The sequence below is a fragment of the Salvelinus alpinus genome, chromosome 23 (genome assembly GCF_045679555.1).
Source record: "Salvelinus alpinus chromosome 23, SLU_Salpinus.1, whole genome shotgun sequence".
NCBI classification, from domain to species: domain Eukaryota; kingdom Metazoa; phylum Chordata; class Actinopteri; order Salmoniformes; family Salmonidae; genus Salvelinus; species Salvelinus alpinus.
Genome location: NC_092108.1, coordinates 15,158,408 through 15,182,928, shown reverse-complemented (window position 1 = coordinate 15,182,928; position 24,521 = coordinate 15,158,408). Strand labels below are relative to the sequence as shown.

The following is a 24,521-nucleotide window of genomic DNA, read 5'->3' as shown; positions in this document are numbered from 1 at the left end:
CTCACTCTACTAGAATCTGAAGTCAAATGTCTACTGTTTGCTGATGATCTGGTGCTTTTGTCCCCAACAATGAGGGCCTATAGCAGCACCTAGATCTTCTGCACAGATAATGTCAGACCTGGGCCTTGACAGTAAACTTCAGTAAGACAAAAATAATGGTGTTCCAAAAAAGGTCCAATTGCCAGAACTACAAATACAAATTCCATCTAGACACCGTTGCCCTAGAGCACACAAAAAACTATACGTACATTGGCCTAAACATCAGCGCCACAGGTAACTTCCACAAAGCTGTGAACGATCTGAGAGACAAGGCTAGAAGGGCATTCTATGCTATCAAAAGGAACATAAAATTCAACATACCAATTAGGATCTGGCAAAAAATACTTGAATCAGTTATGGAACCCATTGCCCTTTATGGCTGTGAGGTCTGGGGTCCGCTCACCAACCAAGAATTCACAAAATGGAACAAACACCAAATAGAGCCTCTGCAGAATTCTGCAAAACTATTGTCCGTGTACAACGTAAAACACCAAATAAAGCACGCAGAGCAGAATTCGGCCGATACCCGCTAATTATCAAAATCCAAAAAAGAGACGTTCAATTGTACAACCACCTAAAAGGAAGCGATTCTCAAACCTTCCATAACAAAGCCATCACCCACAGAGACATGAACCCGGAGAAGAGTCCCCTAAGCAAGCTGGTCCTGGGGCTCTGTTCACAAACACAAACAGACCCCACAGATCCCCAGGACAGCAAAACAATTAGACACAACCAAATCATGAGAAAACAAAAATATAATTACTGGAAAGAATTAACAAAAAAAACTGATCAAACTAGAATGCTATTTGGCCCTAAACAGAGAGTACACAGTGGCAGAATACCTGACCAATGTGACTGACCCAAACTTAAGGAAAGCTTTGTCTATGTACAGTACACACTCAGTGAGCATAGCCTTGCTATTGAAAGAGGCCGCCATAGGCAGACATGGCTCTCAAGAGAATACTATGTGCACACTGCTCACAAAATGAGATGGAAACTGAGCTGCACTTCCTAACCTCCTGCCAAATGTATGACCATATTAGAGACACATTTCCTCAGATTACACAGACCAACAAAGAATTCCAAAACAAATTTAATTTTGATAAACTCCCTTGTCTACAGGGTGAAATACCACTGTGTGCCATCACAGCAGCAAGATTTGTGACCTGTTGCCACAAGTAAAGGGCAACCAGTGAAGAACAAACACCACTGTAAATACAACCCGTATTTATGATTATTTATTTTCCCTTTTGTACTTTAAATATTTGCACATTGTTACAACACTGTATATAGACATAATATGACATTACAAATGTCTCTATTCCTTTGGAACTTTTGTGAGTGAAATGTTTACTGTTCGTTTTTTATTGTTTATTCCACTTTTTTTATTATCTACTTCACTTGCTTTGGCAATGTAAACATATGTTTCCCATGCCAATAAAGCCCTTTGAAATGAATTTAATTTAATTAAGAGGGAGAGAGAGAGCGAGAGAGATGGAGGGCGAGAGAGAGATAAAGAGAGAGGGAGAAAGAGATGGAGAGAGAGAGGGAGAAAGTGTTGGAGAGAGAGTGAGGGAGAGCGGGAGATGGAGAGAGAGAGAGGGGAGGTAGGGAGGGAGGGAGAGAGAGAGAGGGGAGGTAGGGAGGGAGGGAGAGAGAGAGGGGGAAAGGGGGTAAGAGAGAGAGAGAGAAAATCTACTTATTTCAGGCTGAAACACACACACACACACACACACACACACACACACACACACACACACACACACACACACACACACACACACACACACACACACACACACACACACACACACACACACACACACACACACACACACACACACACACGCGTAAACACACACACACACTGAGCCTTCTAAACAGAGCTAATGCTGAGTCTCTTTCATTCAGTGTGACAGAGTAGGAACCAGTGGACCGAAAGGTTCATCGCTGAAGATTTACCTCAAACCAAAACACAGCTAAACAATGTTTCACACACACACACACACACACACACACACACACACACACACACACACACACACACACACACACACACACACACACACACACACACACACACACACACACACACACACACACACACACACACACACACACACACACACACACACACACACACACCCTGTGAGTTGTTCTGTCATTGTGGTTTAATGAAGTGGAAAGCTGAGATCATAAAACTCCTCTTTAAGGGCATTCCATATCAACTCTACACCACAGCTATGAGGCTGGTAAACACCTCATTTAACTGGTTTACAGGCTGTGTGTGTGTGTGTGTGTGTGTGTGTGTGTGTGTGTGTGTGTGTGTGTGTGTGTGTGTGTGTGTGTGTGTGTGTGTGTGTGTGTGTGTGTGTGTGTGTGTGTGTGTGTGTGTGTGTGTGTGTGTGTGTGTGTGTGTGTGGGGAAGGTGGAAGTTAGTAGCACTGATATTTCAGGGCAGGTCAACCATGTTACAAGTCAGTATTCGACGTTCATCCATGTCTGAGGCCATCAGGAGATGACGTGGAAACCGGCCACTAAACTTAACTCTAACCTTCAAAATTCTGACTTGATGTCTAAACTTAACACTTCGAAATTTGACGTTTGGAACAACTTTGAAATTTGAAACATGGATAAACGATTCATTCTGACGTGAGACTGGAGAGCTTGTTGGATATTTGACATTCAGTACTGTATATGGCCTCCAGATTGCAGGCCTGTCTAAGACTAAAGCACAGCAAATTGGCTGTTTCAGCAGTTATGGTCAGCCTAGCTGTTTGGAGAAGAAGGTGCTTTCTGTAAAGAAAAGACTGAACCATTTTGAATGATATATCGTATTTGTATGTCTCTGAGCGATGTTCTTTCAATTTCCAGGGTCATTTCATGTTTTCATATTTTTTTTTAGCTATTGCCGCTCAAGCAGGCAGAAATACATCCGGTATGACAAGTTTTGCATGAACATGAAATGACCACAGGAATCGATAGAACATCCCTCAGAGATGCACAAATACGACATAACATTCTAAATGGGTGAACCTTTTCTTCATGCATACAAAGACCTTTGAAATGCTTAAATCCTTCTTGAAAGTAATGCTTTTCAGATTCTAATAAAGTATTATAAAATGTGTGCGTGTGTGTGTGTACGTGTGTGTTATTGACCTTCCTGAGTCTGTATAGCATCCTCTCCCATAAAATGTCAAACAGACTGTCAGTTCCCATCTCTGTGTCTGCCAGACAACCTGTATAATCCTCCACACAGGGGACGACCTCAGCATGTTTTTCAAGGTCAGACTCACGCACACACACATGCATGAATACACACACGTACACTCACGCTCTCTCTCTCTCACACACACACACACACACACACACACACACACACACACACACACACACACACACACACACACACACACACACACACACACACACACACACACACACACACACACACACACACACACACACACACACACACACACACACACACACACACCTTATCCACACGGACCCACATAATCTCAGTCAACAGCCCTTTCAACCTTTCCTCCTTTTAACATCCTACTTCTTTCAATTCCCCACCTCCTCTACCTCTTTCCCCCCTCCATCCCTCCCTTATCTAGGCAACCTTCAGATACACCCCTCCCTTTAAAGTCCCTTTTTCTTCAACCCTCCATCTCACAGCCCTTCATGGTTCTAACTGTTTTCTCCCATTGAGGTTTTCACAGCTCCTGGGGAGAGAGGAGACCACCACAATGGAACAAGAGGATTTCACATTTTTTTCTATACCTCTCTCTCTCTCCTATTCTCTCTCTCTGCATATCCCTTCTCACACAGCCTAATTCCCTGTGGTGGTTTATGTGGAGGTCTCTGCAGACCCCCTGTGGTGGTTTATGTGGAGGTCTTTGCAGACTCCCTGTGGTGGTTTATGTGGAGGTCTCTGCAGACCCCCTGTGGTGGTTTATGTGGAGGTCTCTGCAGACTCCCTGTGGTAGTCACACACACACACACACACACACACACACACACACACACACACACACACACACACACACACACACACACACACACACACACACACACACACACACACACACACACACACACACACACACACACACACACACACACACACACACACACACACACACAGCCTGTAAACCAGTTAAATGAGGTGTTTACCAGCCTCATAGCTGTGGTGTAGAGTTGATATGGAATGCCCTTAAAGAGGAGTTTTATGATCCCAGCTTTCCACTGGGATCATAAAACTGGTAAACATTGTTTAGCTGTGTTTTGGTTTGAGGTAAATCTTCAGCGATAAACCTGGTTTATGTGTGAGGTCTCTGCAGGTTGGCTAAAACCATCCCCTCTACTGACTTCCTAGAACACTCTGTCCTCCCTCCTTTCTCTCTATCTCCTCCATCCTTTCTTTCTTCTCCCTCTGTCCTTTCCCCTCTCTCCTCCATCTGTCCTTTCCCCTCTCTCCTCCCTTCTTTACCCTCTTTCCTCCCTCTGTCCTTTCCACTCTCTCCACCCTCCTTTCCCCTCTCTCCTCCATCTGTCCTTTCCCCTCTCTCCACCCTCCTTTCCCCTCTCTCCTCCATCTGTCCTTTCCCCTCTCTCCACCCTCCTTTCCCCTCTCTCCTCCATCTGTCCTTTCCCCTCTCTCCTCCCTTCTTTACCCTCTTTCCTCCCTCTGTCCTTTCCACTCTCTCCACCCTCCTTTCCCCTCTCTCCTCCATCTGTCCTTTCCCCTCTCTCCACCCTCCTTTCCCCTCTCTCCTCCATCTGTCCTTTCCCCTCTCTCCACCCTCCTTTCCCCTCTCTCCTCCATCTGTCCTTTCCCCTCTCTCCTCCCTTCTTTACCCTCTTTCCTCCCTCTGTCCTTTCCACTCTCTCCTCCCTCCTTTCTCTCTCCTCCCTCTGTCCTTTCCCCTCTCTCCTCCCTAATTTCTCTCTCCTCCCTCCTTTCTCTCTCCTCCCTCCTTTCTCTTTCCTCCCTCCTTTCTCTCTTCCCTCCTTTCTCTCTCTCCTCCGTCCTTTCTCTCTCCTCCCTCCTTTCTCTCTCCTCCCTCCTTTCTCTCTCTCCTCCCTCCTTTCTCTCTCCTCTCTCCTTTCTCTCTCTCCTCCCTCCTTTCTCTTTCTCTTTCCTCCCTCCTTTCTCTCTCCTCCCTCCTTTCTCTCTCTCCTCCCTCCTTTCTCTCTCTCCTCCCTCATTTCTCTCCCCCTCTCTCCGCATGCTTGTGTTAAACCATCAATCTCTCTCTCTCTCTATTTCTCCCCTTGGGTGGGTAAAAAAATTGTCACCTCCCTGCTGTGCCCTGAGACCAGAGAGAGACATCAGTATTCTCTGTCTGCCAATGCAGAGGCTAAGCATTTCATATCCTTTACTCTGTCCTTTCCTATTTCCATTCCTCATCCCACCTTCTTCTCTCTTTTTCCAGTGTTCTCAATAATTTTCTCTGTTTCTGTTAAACAGGGCATTCGGAAAGTACTCAGACCCCTTCCCCTTTTCCACATTTTGTTACATTACAGCCTTATTCTAAAATTGATTAAATACATTTTTCCCCTCATCAATGATTGGACATGATTTGGAAAGGCACACACCTATCTACATAAGACCCCACAATTGACAGAGCATGTCAGAGTAAAAACCAAGCCATGAGGTTGAAGGAGACAGGATTGTGTCGAGGCACAGATCTGGGGAAGAGTACCAAAACATTTCTGTAGCATTGAAGTTCCCCAAGAACACAGAGACCTCCATCATTCTTAAATGGAAGAAGTTTGGAACCACCAAAACTCTTCCTAGAGCTGGCCGCCCAGCCACACTGAGCAATCGGGGAAGAAGGGACTTGGTCAGGGAGGTGATCAAATCAAATCAAATTGTATTGGTCACATACACATGGTTAGCAGATGTTAATGCGAGTGTAGCGAAATGCTTGTGCTTCTAGTTCCGACAGTGCAGTAATATATAACAAGTAATCTAACAATTCCCCAACAACTACCTTTTAGACACAAATCTAACAAATAATCTAACAATTCCCCAACAACTACCTAATACACACAAATCTAAAGGGGTGAATGAGAATGTGTACATTTAAGTATATGGATGAGTGATGGCCGAGCAGCATAGGCAAGGTGCAGTAGATGATATAAAATACAGTATATACATGTGATATGAGTAATGTAAGATATTTAAACATTATTAAAGTGGCATTATTTAAAGTGGCATTGTTTAAAGTGATTAGTGATCCATTATTAAAGTGTCCAGTGATTGGGTCTCAATGTAGGCAGCATCACTAAGTTAGTGATTGCTGTTTAGCAGTCTGACGTCCTTGAGATAGAAGCTGTTTCTCAATCTCTCTGTCCCAACTTTGATGCACCTGTACTGACCTCGCCTTCTGGATGATAGCGGGGTGAACAGGCAGTGGCTCGGGTGGTTATTGTCCTGGATGCTCTTTTTGGCCTTCCTGTGACATCGGGTGCTGTAGGTGTCATGGAGGGCAGGTAGTTTGCCCCCGGTGATGCGTTGAGCAGACCGCACCACGCTCTGCTGCACCTTCTTCACCACGCTGTCTGTGTGGGTGGACCATTTCAGTTTGTCTGTGATGTGTACGCCCAGGAACTTAAAACTTTCCACCTTCTCCACTGCTGTCCCTTCGATGTGAATAGGGGGGTGCTCCCTCTGCTGTTTCCTGAAGTTCACGATCATCTCCTTTGTTTTGTTGATGTTGAGTGAGAGGTTGTTTTCCTGACACCACACTCTGAGTGCCCTCACCTCCTCCCTGTAGGCTGTGTCGTCGTTGTTGGTGATCAAGCCCACTACTGTTGTGTCGTCTGCAAACTTGATGATTGAGTTGGAGGCGTGCATGGCCACGCAGTCGTGGGTGATCAGGGAGTACAGGAGAGGGCTGAGCACACACCCTTGTGGGGCCCCAGTGTTGAGGGTCAGCGAAGTGGAGATGTTGTTTCCAACCTTCATCACCTGGGGGCGGCCCATCAGAAAGTCCAGGACCCAGTGGTCACTCTGACAGAGCTCCAAAGTTTCTCTGTGGAGATGGGAGAACATTCCAGAAGGACAACCATCTCTGCAGCACTCCACCAATCTGCATTTATGGTAGAGTGGCCAGACGAAAGCCAAAGTAAAAGGCGCATGACAGCCCACTTGGAGTTTGCCAAAAGGCACCTAAAGGCACCATCCCTACGGTGAAGCATGGTGGTGGCAGCATCATGGTATGGGGATGTTTTTCAACAGCAGGGACTGGGCGACTAGTCATGATCGGAAAGCTGAACGGAACAAAGTACAGAGAGATCCTTGATGAAAACCTGCTCTAGAGCCGCTCAGGACCTAGGGCGAAGGTTCACCTTCAAAAAGAACAATGACCCTAAGCACACAGCCAAAACAACACAGGAATGGCTTTGGGACAAGTCTCTGAATGTCCTTGAGTGGTCCAGCCAGAGCCCGGACTTGAACACGATCAAATATCTCTGGAGAGACCCGAAAATAGCTGTGCAGCCATGCTTCCCATCCAACCTGAGAGCTTTAGATGATCTGCAGAGAAGAATGGGAGAAACTCCCCAAATACAGGTGTGCCAAGCTTGTAGCGTCATACCCATAAGAAGACTCAAGGATGTAATCGCTGCCAAAGGTGCTTCAACAAAGTACTGAGTAAAGGGTCTGATTACTTATGTAAATGTGATATTTCAGTAGTTTTTTTTATACGTTTGCAATAATTTCAAAAAAACTGTTTTTGCTTTGTCATTATGAGTTAATGTGTGTAAATTGATGAGACACATTTTTTAAAATACATTTTAGATTAAGGCTGTAACGTAACAAAATGTGAAAAAGTCAAGGGGTCTGAATTCTTTCCGAATGCACTGTATATCCCTCTACATCCATGTTCAATCTCTCTCTCTCTCTCTCTCTCTCTCTCTCTCTCTCTCTCTCTCTCTCTCTCTCTCTCTCTCTCTCTCTCTCTCTCTCTCTCTCTCTCTCTCTCTCTCTCTCTCTCTCTCTCTCTCTCTCTCTCTCTCTCTCTCTCTCTCTCTCTCTCTCTCTCTCTCTCTCTCTCTCTTTCTTTTCCACCTTTTCACTCAATCATGTTTTAGAGCAGCTCAGCAGCTCAGCAGCAGCAATAACGTGGCCCAGGCAGCCTTCACACTAACTCCACTAAAGGGGTGTGTGTGTCTCTGTGTGTGTGTGTGTTACAGTTCTGTACTAACAGGGTTATAGGTGGGCTCATTACTTCTGGGGCCAGATGTAATCACTTTACTATTTCATGCTCTCTGGCTGGCACAGAGAGAGAGACAGAGAGAGACAGAGAGAGAGACAGAGAGAGACAGAGAGAGAGAGACAGAGAGAGACAGAGAGAGACAGAGAGAGAGACAGAGAGAGAGACAGAGAGAGAGAGAGACAGATAGAGTGACAGAGAGAGAGAGAAACAGAGAGAGAGAAACAGAGAGAGAGAGAGAGGGCAAGATAAGGAGAGAAGGAGGCATGGATACAGACAGAGGGAAATGCATACTCACACCATGTCCAAAGAGAGAGTAAAAAAATAGGGAGATACTGCCAGTCCACTGGCAGGACTCCACTAATTGTGAGTATGCAGTGTGTGTGTTGTAGTGGAAACTCCAACCAGAAAAATAGAGACTGTAGATTCTTCAAACAGCAACTTTATTATAAGATTTGCGAAAATGGAGCGATCAACAATCACTCAAATAGTGCAGAGTTAAAAAGCCCAACGAACAGAGTTGGCTTTCAGCTTTTATAGAAAGTACAACCTCTTTTGTCTACGAAGCAGTTTAGCAGATGTGTAGAAACAGGGACGGAACATTGTGTGTAAATGTGATTTAGATAGCTGAAGTTGCCGCCATGGTCTGTTCCTTCCTGCAAGTTTCCACACAGCTAAATTCCTGTTGATTGTGAAAACAAGACGTCGTATACTGCGGTCGCACCCAAACGCCTCTTATCTGTACGCCCAGACTTATAATTAAGTCACACAAGACACGCCTGTATCAGCAAAAAAACACGAACATATAACAATGGACAATTCCCTAAGTAAAAACAGCATGGCATGTCTAAATTAATTTTCCCACTACAGTGTGTGTGTGTGTGTGTGTGTGTGTGTGTGTGTGTGTGTGTGTGTGTGTGTGTGTGTGTGTGTGTGTGTGTGTGTGTGTGTGTGTGTGTGTGTGTGTGTGTGTGTGTGTGTGTGTGTGTGTGTGTGTGTGTGTGTGTGTGTGTGTGTGTGTGTGTGTGACGGTTCAAGGTTCACCAGATGGAGATCTGGATCTGAGAGGAGAGCAGAGTTGGTCTGGACTTCCTTCTAATGGAGATTTCTATCATAAAGGGAAATGTCTGGCAAAACAATGACTTGATATAAGAATAGGAAAAAAGGTTGCAGATTGTTGGGGAGGATCTTGCATCAACATGTTTGTCTTCCTGTTAGGGGCATTGCAAAGCAGATTTCCAATTAGGTACAACTCTCCTGTTTAGGACCCACAGTCAGACTGACCATATGGTTGTAGGGCTGGCCAGCTTCAGTAATTGGTGTGTATTTTGGGGGTGAATATAACATTTCTCCAGCCAGACTAACCCTTCATGAGCCTTGGAAACACACAGGGAAACACTCTGATACACAATACTTGATAGAAAGAGGAGATGAAAACTGACCCGATAGAGAAGGAGAAGGAGAGGGAGGGGGGGAACAGAGATAGAGAGAAGATGGGCAGAGAGAGAGAAGTTTGTTCTGAATTTGAAAGTAAGAGAGAAAGAATGGAGAGAAAGAATGAGAGATTGTGAAAGCGAGAGAGAGGGGGGGGGAGAGAGAGAAGGGAGAGGGAGAGAGAGCGGGGGAGAGAGAGGGGGAAGAGAGAGAGAGGGGGAGATAGAGAGAGATAGAGAGAGACAGAGATAGAGATAGAGATAGAGAGAGAGAGACTAGAATCCGAAGTCAAATGTCTACTGTTTGCTGATGATCTGGTGCTTCTGTCACCAACCAAGGAGGGCCTACAGCAGCACCTAGATCTTCTGCACAGATTCTGTCAGACCTGGGCCCTGACAGTAAATCTCAGTAAGACCAAAATAATGGTGTTCCAAAAAAGGTCCAGTCACCAGGACCACAAATTCCATCTAGACACCGTTGCCCTAGAGCACACAAAAAACTATACATACCTCGGCCTAAACATCAGCACCACAGGTAACTTCCACAAAGCTGTGAACGATCTGAGAGACAAGGCAAGAAGGGCCTTCTATGCCATCAAAAGGAACATAAATTTCAACATACCAATTAGGATCTGGCTAAAAATACTTGAATCAGTCATAGAGCCCATTGCCCTTTATGGTTGTGAGGTCTGGGGTCCGCTCACCAACCAAGATTTCACAAAATGGGACAAACACCAAATTGAGACTCTGCATGCAGAATTCTGCAAAAATATCCTCCGTGTACAACGTAGAACACCAAATAATGCATGCAGAGCAGAATTAGGCCGATACCCACTAATTATCAAAATCCAGAAAAGAGCCGTTAAATTCTACAACCACCTAAAAGGAAGCGATTCCCAAACCTTCCATAACAAAGCCATCACCTACAGAGAGATGAACCTGGAGAAGAGTCCCCTAAGCAAGCTGGTCCTAGGGCTCTGTTCACAAACACAAACACACCCCACAGAGCCCCAGGACAACAGCACAATTAGACCCAACCAAATCATGAGAAAACAAAAAGATAATTACTTGACACATTGGAAAGAATTAACAAAAAAAACTGATCAAATTAGAATGCTATTTGGCCCTAAACAGAGAGTACACAGTGGCAGAATACCTGACCACTGTGACTGACCCAAACTTAAGGAAAGCTTTGACTATGTACAGACTCAGTGAGCATAGCCTTGCTATTGAGAAAGGCCGCCGTAGGCAGACATGGCTCTCAAGAGAAGACAGGCTATGTGCACACTGCCCACAAAATGAGGTGGAAACTGAGCTGCACTTCCTAACCTCCTGCCCAATGTATGACCATATTAGAGAGACATATTTCCCTTAGATTACACAGATCCACAAAGAATTTGAAAACAAATCCAATTTTGATAAACTCCCATATCTACTGGGAGAAATTCCACAGTGTGCCATCACAGCAGCAAGATTTGTGACCTGTTGCCACAAGAAAAGGGCAACCAGTGAAGAACAAACACCATTGTAAATACAACCCATATTTATGCTTATTTATTTTAACTTGTGTGCTTTAACCATTTGTACATTGTTACAACACTGTATATATATAATATAACATTTGTAATGTCTTTATTGTTTTGAAACTTCTGTATGTGTAATGTTTACTGTTAATTTGTATTGTTTATTTCACTTTTGTATAATATCTACCTCACTTGCTTTGGCAATGTTAACACATGTTTCCCATGCCAATAAAGCCCCTTGAATTGAATTGAATTGAATTGAATTGAGAGAGAGATAGAGAGAGAGAGAGAGAGAGAGAGAGAGAGAGAGAGAGAGAGAGAGAGAGAGAGAGAGAGAGAGAGAGAGAGAGAGAGAGAGAGAGAGAGAGAGAGAGATTGAGAAAGAGAGCGAGGGACAATGATGTGTGATGTAACAGTGTTCTTGCAGCGATGAGAAAAAAAACCTGATTACCACTATCATAACATATTATGATCACTTGTGTCAGGTTACGACAGCTGACCTTAACAAGGTCAGGTTAGGTCATTAGCAGCCACCAATCCAGCCATGGTTAGTATTGCTTCAGCCCCAAATCACCATACGTTTTAACACAGTAAGCCGATATTGTTGCTTTATCACACAAGACAAAACTACATGGAAGCACTGTATTACTACTAGGTTATTACTAGACTATTACCGTGTTTTAAATCAGGGCTGGACAGAATCTGCAGGAGCAGAATATCACTACGGATTATTTGCAATGATACAAATACAATAAAGCTTGCAATTTTAGCCTAAATAATATACTCATCATAATGAGCTGACCCAAAAGAGCACACGGCGTAACACAGCACAACAACATAACAGACAGACAGCACAACAACATAACAGACAGACAGCACAACAACATAACAGACAGACAGCACAACAACATAACAGACAGACAGCACAACAACATAACAGACAGACAGCACAACAACATAACAGACAGACAGCACAACAACACAACAGACAGACAGCACAACAACATAACAGACAGACAGCACAACAACATAACAGACAGACAGCACAACAACATAACAGACAGACAGCACAACAACATAACAGACAGACAGCACAACAACATAACAGACAGACAGCACAACAACATAACAGACAGACAGCACAACAACATAACAGACAGACAGCACAACAACATAACAGACAGACAGCACAACAACATAACAGACAGACAGCACAACAACATAACAGACAGACAGCACAACAACATAACAGACAGACAGCACAACAACACAACAGACAGACAGCACAACAACATAACAGACAGACAGCACAACAACATAACAGACAGACAGCACAACAACATAACAGACAGACAGCACAACAACATAACAGACAGACAGCACAACAACATAACAGACAGACAGCACAACAACATAACAGACAGACAGCACAACAACATAACAGACAGACAGCACAACAACATAACAGACAGACAGCGAGAGACAGCTACAACAACATAACAGACAGACAGCACAACAACATAACAGACAGACAGCACAACAACATAACAGACAGACAGCACAACAACATAACAGACAGACAGCACAACAACATAACAGACAGACAGCACAACAACATAACAGACAGACAGCACAACAACATAACAGACAGACAGCACAACAACATAACAGACAGACAGCATAACAACATAACAGACAGACAGCACAACAACATAACAGACAGACAGCACAACAACATAACAGACAGACAGACAGACAGCACAACAACATAACAGACAGACAGCACAACAACATAACAGACAGACAGCACAACAACATAACAGACAGACAGCACAACAACATAACAGACAGACAGCACAACAACATAACAGACAGACAGCACAACAACATAACAGACAGACAGCACAACAACACAACAGACAGAAAGCACAACAACATAACAGACAGACAGCACAACAACATAACAGACAGACAGCACAACAACATAACAGACAGACAGCACAACAACATAACAGACAGACAGCACAACAACATAACAGACAGACAGCACAACAACATAACAGACAGACAGCACAACAACATAACAGACAGACAGCACAACAACATAACAGACAGACAGCACAACAACATAACAGACAGACAGCACAACAACATAACAGACAGACAGCATAACAACATAACAGACAGACAGCACAACAACATAACAGACAGACAGCACAACAACATAACAGACAGACAGACAGACAGACAGACAGACAGACAGCACAACAACATAACAACATAACAGACAGACAGCACAACAACATAACAGACAGACAGCACAACAACATAACAGACAGACAGCACAACAACATAACAGACAGACAGCACAACAACATAACAGACAGACAGCTACAACAACCAAACAGACAGACAGCGAGAGACAGCTACAACAACATAACAGACAGACAGCTACAACAACCAAACAGACAGACAGCGAGAGACAGCTACAACAACATAACAGACAGACAGACAGACGGCGTAACACAGCACAACAACACAACAGACAGACAGCTAAACAACATAACAGACAGACAGACAGACAGACGGCGTAACACAGCACAACAACACAACACAACAGACAGACAGCACAACAACATAACAGACAGACAGCTACAACAACATAACAGACAGACAGCGAGAGACAGCTACAACAACATAACAGACAGACAGCGAGAGACAGCTACAAAAACATAACAGACAGACAGACAGCGAGAGACAGCTACAACAACCAAACAGACAGACAGACAGACAGCGAGAGACAGCTACAACAACATAACAGACAGACAGCAAGAGACAGCTACAACAACATAACAGACAGACAGCGAGAGGCAGCTACAACAACATAACAGACAGACAGCGAGAGACAGCTACAACAACATAACAGACAGACAGACAGACAGCGAGAGACAGCTACAACAACATAACAGACAGACAGACAGACAGACAGACAGCGAGAGACAGCTACAACAACATAACAGACAGACAGTGAGAGACAGCTACAACAACATAACAGACAGACAGCGAGAGGCAGCTACAACAACCAAACAGACAGACAGCGAGAGGCAGCTACAACAACCAAACAGACAGACAGCGAGAGACAGCTACAACAACCAAACAGACAGACAGCGAGAGACAGCTACAACAACATAACAGACAGACAGACAGACAGACAGACAGACAGACAGACAGACAGACAGACAGCGAGAGACAGCTACAACAACATAAAAGTCAGACAGCCAGACAGAGAGCGAGAGACAGCTACAACAACATAACAGACAGACAGCGAGAGACAGCTACAACAACCAAACAGACAGACAGCGAGAGAAAGCTACAACAACATAACAGACAGACAGCGAGAAACAGCTACAACAACCAAACAGACAGACAGACAGCGAGAGACAGCTACAACAACATAACAGACAGACAGACAGCGAGAGACAGCTACAACAACATAACAGAGGAAAGCCTACAAGCACTATTTTATAGGCTGTAATTCATATTCATAAAATTCTAGATGAAATGTGGCAGTGTTACAGCCACGGGACATATGTGTTTACACTCAGCATCGTGACATACAGTACACGTACATCATTACATACATCATCACGACGGCCTGGGAAATCAGTTATGAAATGCTGCTGGCAGTATAGCATAGCATTCATGAGAGGGTTGAGCTGTGCTGTCTGCAAACTCAACTCTACCAACTCCCCATACAGTACCAATCACTTTTCTGGTTGGATACAATTACAATTACAGCTACCAATCACTTCTATGGTTGGATATAACTACAACTACAGCTACCAATCACTTCTCTGGTTGGATATAACTACAACTACAGCTACCAATCACTTCTCTGGTTGGATATAACTACAACTACAGCTACCAATCACTTCTCTGGTTGGATATAACTACAACTACAGCTACCAATCACTTCTCTGGTTGGATATAACTACAACTACAGCTACCAATCACTTCTCTGGTTGGATATAACTACAACTACAGCTACCAATCACTTCTCTGGTTGGATATAACTACAACTACAGCTACCAATCACTTCTCTGGTTGGATACAACTACAATTACAGCTACCAATCACTTCTCTGGTTGGATACAACTACATCTACAGCTACCAATCACTTCTCTGGTTGGATACAACTACAACTACAGCTACCAATCACTTCTCTGGTTGGATACAACTACAACTACAGCTACCAATCACTTCTCTGGTTGGATACAACTACATCTACAGCTACCAATCACTTCTCTGGTTGGATACAACTACAACTACAGCTACCAATCACTTCTCTGGTTGGATACAACTACAACTACAGCTACCAATCACTTCTCTGGTTGGATACAACTACAACTACAGCTACCAATCACTTCTCTGGTTGGATACAACTACAACTACAGCTACCAATCACTTCTCTGGTTGGATACAACTACAATTACAGCTACCAATCACTTCTCTGGTTGGATACAACTACATCTACAGCTACCAATCACTTCTCTGGTTGGATACAACTACATCTACAGCTACCAATCACTTCTCTGGTTGGATACAACTACATCTACAGCTACCAATCACTTCTCTGGTTGGATACAACTACAACTACAGCTACCAATCACTTCTCTGGTTGGATACAACTACAACTACAGCTACCAATCACTTCTCTGGTTGGATACAACTACAACTACAGCTACCAATCACTTCTCTGGTTGGATACAACTACATCTACAGCTACCAATCACTTCTCTGGTTGGATACAACTACAACTACAGCTACCAATCACTTCTCTGGTTGGATACAACTACAACTACAGCTACCAATCACTTCTCTGGTTGGATACAACTACATCTACAGCTACCAATCACTTCTCTGGTTGGATACAACTACATCTACAGCTACCAATCACTTCTCTGGTTGGATACAACTACATCTACAGCTACCAATCACTTCTCTGGTTGGATACAACTACAACTACAGCTACCAATCACTTCTCTGGTTGGATATAACTACATCTACAGCTACCAATCACTTCTCTGGTTGGATACAACTACATCTACAGCTACCAATCACTTCTCTGGTTGGATACAACTACAACTACAGCTACCAATCACTTCTCTGGTTGGATACAACTACAACTACAGCTACCAATCACTTCTCTGGTTGGATACAACTACAACTACAGCTACCAATCACTTCTCTGGTTGGATACAACTACAACTACAGCTACCAATCACTTCTCTGGTTGGATACAACTACATCTACAGCTACCAATCACTTCTCTGGTTGGATACAACTACAACTACAGCTACCAATCACTTCTCTGGTTGGATATAACTACAATTACAGCTACCAATCACTTCTCTGGTTGGATACAACTACATCTACAGCTACCAATCACTTCTCTGGTTGGATATAACTACATCTACAGCTACCAATCACTTCTCTGGTTGGATACAACTACAATTACAGCTACCAATCACTTCTCTGGTTGGATACAACTACATCTACAGCTACCAATCACTTCTCTGGTTGGATATAACTACATCTACAGCTACCAATCACTTCTCTGGTTGGATACAACTACATCTACAGCTACCAATCACTTCTCTGGTTGGATATAACTACAATTACAGCTACCAATCACTTCTCTGGTTGTATACAACTACATCTACAGCTACCAATCACTTCTCTGGTTGGATACAACTACATCTACAGCTACCAATCACTTCTCTGGTTGGATATAACTACATCTACAGCTACCAATCACTTCTCTGGTTGGATATAACTACAATTACAGCTACCAATCACTTCTCTGGTTGTATACAACTACATCTACAGCTACCAATCACTTCTCTGGTTGGATACAACTACATCTACAGCTACCAATCACTTCTCTGGTTGGATACAACTACATCTACAGCTACCAATCACTTCTCTGGTTGGATATAACTACATCTACAGCTACCAATCACTTCTCTGGTTGGATACAACTACAATTACAGCTACCAATCACTTCTCTGGTTGGATACAACTACAACTACAGCTACCAATCACTTCTCTGGTTGGATATAACTACATCTACAGCTACCAATCACTTCTCTGGTTGGATATAACTACATCTACAGCTACCAATCACTTCTCTGGTTGGATATAACTACATCTACAGCTACCAATCACTTCTCTGGTTGGATATAACTACATCTACAGCTACCAATCACTTCTCTGGTTGGATACAACTACATCTACAGCTACCAATCACTTCTCTGGTTGGATACAACTACAACTACAGCTACCAATCACTTCTCTGGTTGGATACAACTACAACTACAGCTACCAATCACTTCTCTGGTTGGATATAACTACAATTACAGCTACCAATCACTTCTCTGGTTGGATACAACTACAACTACAGCTACCAATCACTTCTCTGGTTGGATATAACTACAATTACAGCTACCAATCACTTCTCTGGTTGGATACAACTACAACTACAGCTACCAATCACTTCTCTGGTTGGATACAACTACAACTACAGCTACCAATCACTTCTCTGGTTGGATACAACTACATCTACAGCTACCAATCACTTCTCTGGTTGGATACAACTACAACTACAGCTACCAATCACTTCTCTGGTTGGATATAACTACATCTACAGCTACCAATCACTTCTCTGGTTGGATACAACTACATCTACAGCTACCAATCACTTCTCTGGTTGGATATAACTACAACTACAGCTACCAATCACTTCTCTGGTTGGATACAACTACAACTACAGCTACCAATCACTTCTCTGGTTGGATATAACTACAACTACAGCTACCAATCACTTCTCTGGTTGGATATAACTACAATTACAGCTACCAATCACTTCTCTGGTTGGATATAACTACAATTACAGCTACCAATCACTTCTCTGGTTGGATATAACTACAATTACAGCTACCAATCACTTTTCTGGTTGGATACAACTACAACTACAGCTACCAATCACTTCTCTGGTTGGATATAACTACAACTACAGCTACCAATCACTTCTCTGGTTGGATACAACTACAACTACAGCTACCAATCACTTCTCTGGTTGGATACAACTACAACTACAGCTACCAATCACTTCTCTGGTTGGATATAACTACAATTACAGCTACCAATCACTTCTCTGGTTGGATACAACTACAACTACAGCTACCAATCACTTCTCTGGTTGGATATAACTACAACTACAGCTACCAATCACTTCTCTGGTTGGATACAACTACAACTACAGCTACCAATCACTTCTCTGGTTGGATATAACTACAATTACAGCTACCAATCACTTCTCTGGTTGGATACAACTACAACTACAGCTACCAATCACTACTCTGGTTGGATACAACTACAACTACAGCTACCAATCACTTCTCTGGTTGGATACAACTACAACTACAGCTACCAATCACTTCTCTGGTTGGATACAACTACAACTACAGCTACCAATCACTTCTCTGGTTGGATACAACTACATCTACAGCTACCAATCACTTCTCTGGTTGGATATAACTACAACTACAGCTACCAATCACTTCTCTGGTTGGATATAACTACAACTACAGCTACCAATCACTTCTCTGGTTGGATATAACTACAATTATAGCTACCAATCACTTCTCTGGTTGGATACAACTACATCTACAGCTACCAATCACTTCTCTGGTTGGATACAACTACAATTACAGCTACCAATCACTTCTCTGGTTGGATATAACTACAATTACAGCTACCAATCACTTCTCTGGTTGGATACAACTACATCTACAGCTACCAATCACTTCTCTGGTTGGATATAACTACAATTACAGCTACCAATCACTTCTCTGGTTGGATACAACTACAATTACAGCTACCAATCACTTCTCTGGTTGGATACAACTACATCTACAGCTACCAATCACTTCTCTGGTTGGATACAACTACAACTACAGCTACCAATCACTTCTCTGGTTGGATACAACTACAACTACAGCTACCAATCACTTCTCTGGTTGGATACAACTACAACTACAGCTACCAATCACTTCTCTGGTTGGATATAACTACATCTACAGCTACCAATCACTTCTCTGGTTGGATACAACTACAATTACAGCTACCAATCACTTCTCTGGTTGGATATAACTACATCTACAGCTACCAATCACTTCTCTGGTTGGATATAACTACAATTACAGCTACCAATCACTTCTCTGGTTGGATACAACTACAATTACAGCTACCAATCACTTCTCTGGTTGGATATAACTACATCTACAGCTACCAATCACTTCTCTGGTTGGATATAACTACATCTACAGCTACCAATCACTTCTCTGGTTGGATATATCACATTCATCCAAAGGTAAACACACACACTCTCTCACATTCATCCACAGGTAAACACACAGACTCGCTCACATTCATCCACAGGTAAACACACACACTCACTCACATTCATCCAACGGTAAACAATCACACTCGCCCACATTCATCCACAGGTAAACACACAGACTCGCTCACATTCATCCACAGGTAAACACACAGACTCCTGTTTCCCTCTGATCTGTTCTCTCTCTCCTAACCCTGGTGAGAGAGTGTAAGACTGGTCAGGGTAGAGAGCCGCATGATGACACACACACAGTCATCTATTGACCTCAGTATGTTTATGAGTGTGTATGTTTATGTCTGTGTGTATGAGTATGTGCACATATCTGATTGCATCTGTGTGTGTGTGTGTTTGTGTGTGTGTCACGTTTACACTTTTGTGTATTATGAGTGTGTATGCGTGTGTGTGTGTGTTTGTGTGTGTGTGTCACGTTTACACCTTTGTGTATTATGAGTGCGTATGCGTGTGTGTGTGTGTGTGTTTGGCTCATGGTTACTGTCAGTAGAAGTTAACTCACCCAGGACTGAAGCTTGGTCCCTGTTCCCTCCTCATCGGTGCCTGTGTGTGTGTGTGATGTGATGTGTGTGTGATGTGATGTTTGTGCGTGTGATGTGTGTGTGTGTGTGTGTGTGTGTGTGTGTGTGTGTGTGTGTGTGTGTGTGTGTGTGTGTGTGTGTGTTCCCCGACACCGTGTCCCTCTCTTGTCTCTGTCCATATGTTTGAGAAGCTCTACACGTGCCAGTCTTCCTCTCCTCCAATCCTCTGGTCTTCAGATCCCTTGTTCTCTTTCTCTTCGTCAGCGTCCCTCGTTCTCAGCCTCTAGCATCAGCAGCTGTGCGAAACAAGCCACTCATCCCTCCTTCCTTCACTCTCTTCTACGTCTCTCTTCCAGTTCTTTTGCAAAAACACACAGACGGAGGAGGGGTGGGGTGTGGGATCTCCTCCCAAGAGACGGTGCTTCTCAGTGGGGGTGTGTGCTCACCGTCTCCCCTGGAATGGGTCTGGTTCTCTGTCTGTGTGTGAGAGAGAAAGGGAGCTCTGTTGCTGTAGCTGTTGACTCTGCCTCTTTTACAGGGTGCGTCTCTCTCAGTGTCAGCGTCTCACTCGCTCTCGCACTCTCGCACTCTCCCTTCTCTTTCTCTCTCCCTTCTCTTTCTCTCGCTCTCTCCCTGCTCTTTCTTCCTCTCTCAATATTTCTTTCTTTCTCTCTCACTCTCTCTTTGCCTCTGTCTCCCTCTGTCTCTTCTCTCTCACGCTCTCTCCGCCTCTTTCTCTCTCTTGCTCTCTCTATCTCCCTCTTTCAATTCAATTCAATTCAAGGGGCTTTATTGGCATGGGAAACATATGTTTACATTGCCAAAGCAAGTGGCAATCTATCTCTATTATCTCCCTCTCTCTTAATCTCTCTCTCCCTCTTTCCCTCTCTCTCTCTTCATCGCACTCTCTCTATATCTCTCTCTCCCTCTCTCTGTCTCTCTCGCCACTAACTGTCTAAATGTCTCTGTCTATCGCTACTGTTGGGCTCAGGGCTAAGGGATCTTCTGGCAAGAGTCAGACGGGAACAAAATTGTAAAATTGTAATACATAAATGTCAACCAATCACATGTTTGAGGGAGTGAGAGAGAGACAGAGAGACAGACAGAGAGAGACAGACAGAGACAGAGACCGATAGAGACCGATAGAGACAGAGAGAGAGAGACAGAGAGAGAGAGAGAGAGAGAGAGAGAGAGAGAGAGAGAGAGAGAGAGAGAGAGAGAGAGAGAGAGAGAGAGAGAGAGAGAGAGAGAGAGAGAGAGAGAGAGAGAGAGAGAGAGAGAGGGGAAAAGGGAGAAGGTGTGGTGTATTGTGGTGTATTGTGGTGTATTGTGGTGTCCTGTCAGAGTGGATCAGATCATCAGGCATCTGCGTTCAGGCAAAGGGAAAAACATACACACGTACTCCCACACTCCCTGCAAGCCCATCACAGTAAAGGAGAAGTGCTCCTTGGCCAGCCTGACCCAGAGGCCAAGGAGCACCTGCCGCCCCGCTAACACACACACACACACACACACACACACACACACACACACACACACACACACACACACACACACACACACACACACACACACACATTAGCTGGCTAATGTAAAGCCACACCCACACTGTAGCTGGCTACTGTAAAGAGTCACACACACACAAAGTAGCTGGCTAATGTAAAGCCACACCCACACTGTAGCTTGCTACTGTAAAGTCACACACACTGTAGCTGGCTACTGTAAAGTCATACACACACTATAGCTGGCTACTGAAAAGTCACACACACACTATAGCTGGGTAATGTAAAGTCACACACTCTATAGCTGGCTATTGTAAAGTCACACACTAAAGCTGGCTGATGTGAAGTCACACACACACACACTATAGCTGACTACTGTAAAGCCACACACACACACACACTGTAGCTGGCTACTGTAAATTCACACACACACTAAATATGGCTACTGTAAACTCACAAAGACACTATAGTTGTTTACTGTAAAGTCACACACACACTATAGCTGGCTACTGTAAAGTCACACACTCTATAGCTGGCTATTGTAAAGTCACACACACACTCTATAGCTGGCTATTGTAAAGTCACACACTAAAGCTGGCTGATGTGAAGTCACACACACACACTATAGCTGGCTACTGTAAAGTCAGACACACACAAATTAGCTGGCTACTGTCAAGTCACACACACACACACACTATAGCTGGCTACTGTAAAGTCAAATACACTTACAATAGCTGGCTACTGTAAAGTCAGACACACACAAATTAGCTGGCTACTGTCAAGTCACACACACACACACTATAGCTGGCTACTGTAAAGCCACACGCACACTATAAATTGCTACTGTAAAGTCACATACACACTATAGCTGGCTACTGTAAAGTTACACACACTCAATAGCTGGCTACTGTAAAGTTACACATACACACAATATAGCTGGCTACTGTAAAGTCACACACACACACACTAAAGATGGCTACTGTAAAGTCACACACACACTATAGCTGGCTACTGTAAAGTCACACACACACTATAGCTGGCTATTGTAAAGTCACACATACACTCCAGCTGGCTGCTGTATAGTCACACAAACACACTACACCTAGCTACTGTAAAGTCACACACACACACTTCAGCTGGCTACTGTAAAGTCACACACAAACTATAGCTGGCTGCTGCAAAGTCACACACACTATAGCTGGTTTTTGTAAAGTCACACACAGACTATGGCTGGTTACTGTAAAGTCACACACACATTACAGCTAGCTACTGTAAAGTCACACACACACACTTCAGCTGGCTACTGTAAAGTAACACACACACTATAGCTGGCTACTGTAAAGTCTTACATTCACTATAGCTGGCTATTGTAAAGTCACACACACACTGTAGCTGGCTACTGTAAAATCACACACACACACACACACACCCACCCACACCCACACCCACACCCACACACACACACACACACACACACACACACACACACACACACACACACAAACAAACACACACACACACACACATACACACTTTACCTGGCAACTGTAAAGTCACACACACTAAATCTGGCTGATGTAATGTCACACACACACACTATAGCTGGCTACTGTAAAGTCACACACACTATAGCTGGCTACTGTAAAGTCACACACACACACACACACACACACACACACACACACACACACACACACACACACACACACACACACACACACACACACACACACACACACACACACACACACACACACACACACACACACACACACACACACACACACACACACACTATAGCTGGGTACTGTAAAGTCTCACATTCACTATAGCTGGCTATTGTAAAGTCACACACACACTATAGTTGGCTACTGTAAAGTCACACACACACACACACACACACACACACACACACACACACACACACACACACACACACACACACACACACACACACACACACACACACACACACACACACACACACACACACACACACACACACACACACACACTTTTATAACATGTTCCGTGACAATAATAACACTCTAACTAGGATTATAATATGTTCCATGACAATAACACTCTATCTTTGTTTATAAAATGTTCCATGACAATAACACTCTATCTATGTTTATAACATGTTCCATGACACTCTAACTAGGTTTATAACATGTTCCATGACAATAACACTCTAACTGTAATGGTTTTCTTCCTGGGATAAAGGAGAGGACCAAAACGCAGCGCGGCTAGTGTTCAACATAATTTAATAAAGAATATGTGAACACTACAAACAACAAAACAATAAATGTGAAAACCGAAAACAGTCCTATCTGGTGCAGAACACAAAGACAGAAGACAGGAAACAATCACCCACAAAATCCCAACACAAAACAAGCCTCCTATATATGATTCTCAATCAGGGACAACGATTGACAGCTGCCTCTGATTGAGAACCATATTAGGCTGGACACAGAAACAGACAAATTAGACACACAACATAGAATTCCCACCCAGCTCACGTCCTGACCAACACTAAACAAGCAAAACACATAAGAACTCTGGTCAGGACGTTACACTAACTAGGATTATAACATGTTCCATGACAATAACACTCTAACTAGGATTATAACATGTTCCATGACAATAACACTCTAACTAGGTTTATAACATGTTCCATGACTATAACACTCTAACTAGGTTTATAACATGTTCCATGACAATAAAGCTCTAACTAGGATTATAACATGTTCCATGACAAAAACACTCTAACTAGGTTTATAACATGTTCCATGACAC

The 24,521-nt window shown here is 43.6% G+C and overlaps 1 protein-coding gene across 2 annotated transcripts in view; it reads right to left on the bottom strand.

Moving 5' to 3' along the window:
* LOC139550316 (leucine-rich repeat and immunoglobulin-like domain-containing nogo receptor-interacting protein 3) overlaps positions 1-20,801 on the bottom strand; it is a 91,681-nt gene extending 70,880 nt beyond the window's left edge. For both annotated transcript variants that reach the window (XM_071361139.1, XM_071361138.1), the window contains exon 1: positions 20,202-20,801. The gene's annotated coding sequence lies outside the window, so the exon portion shown is untranslated. The remainder of the gene's footprint in view (positions 1-20,201) is intronic.
* Positions 20,802-24,521: the final 3,720 nt, after the last annotated feature.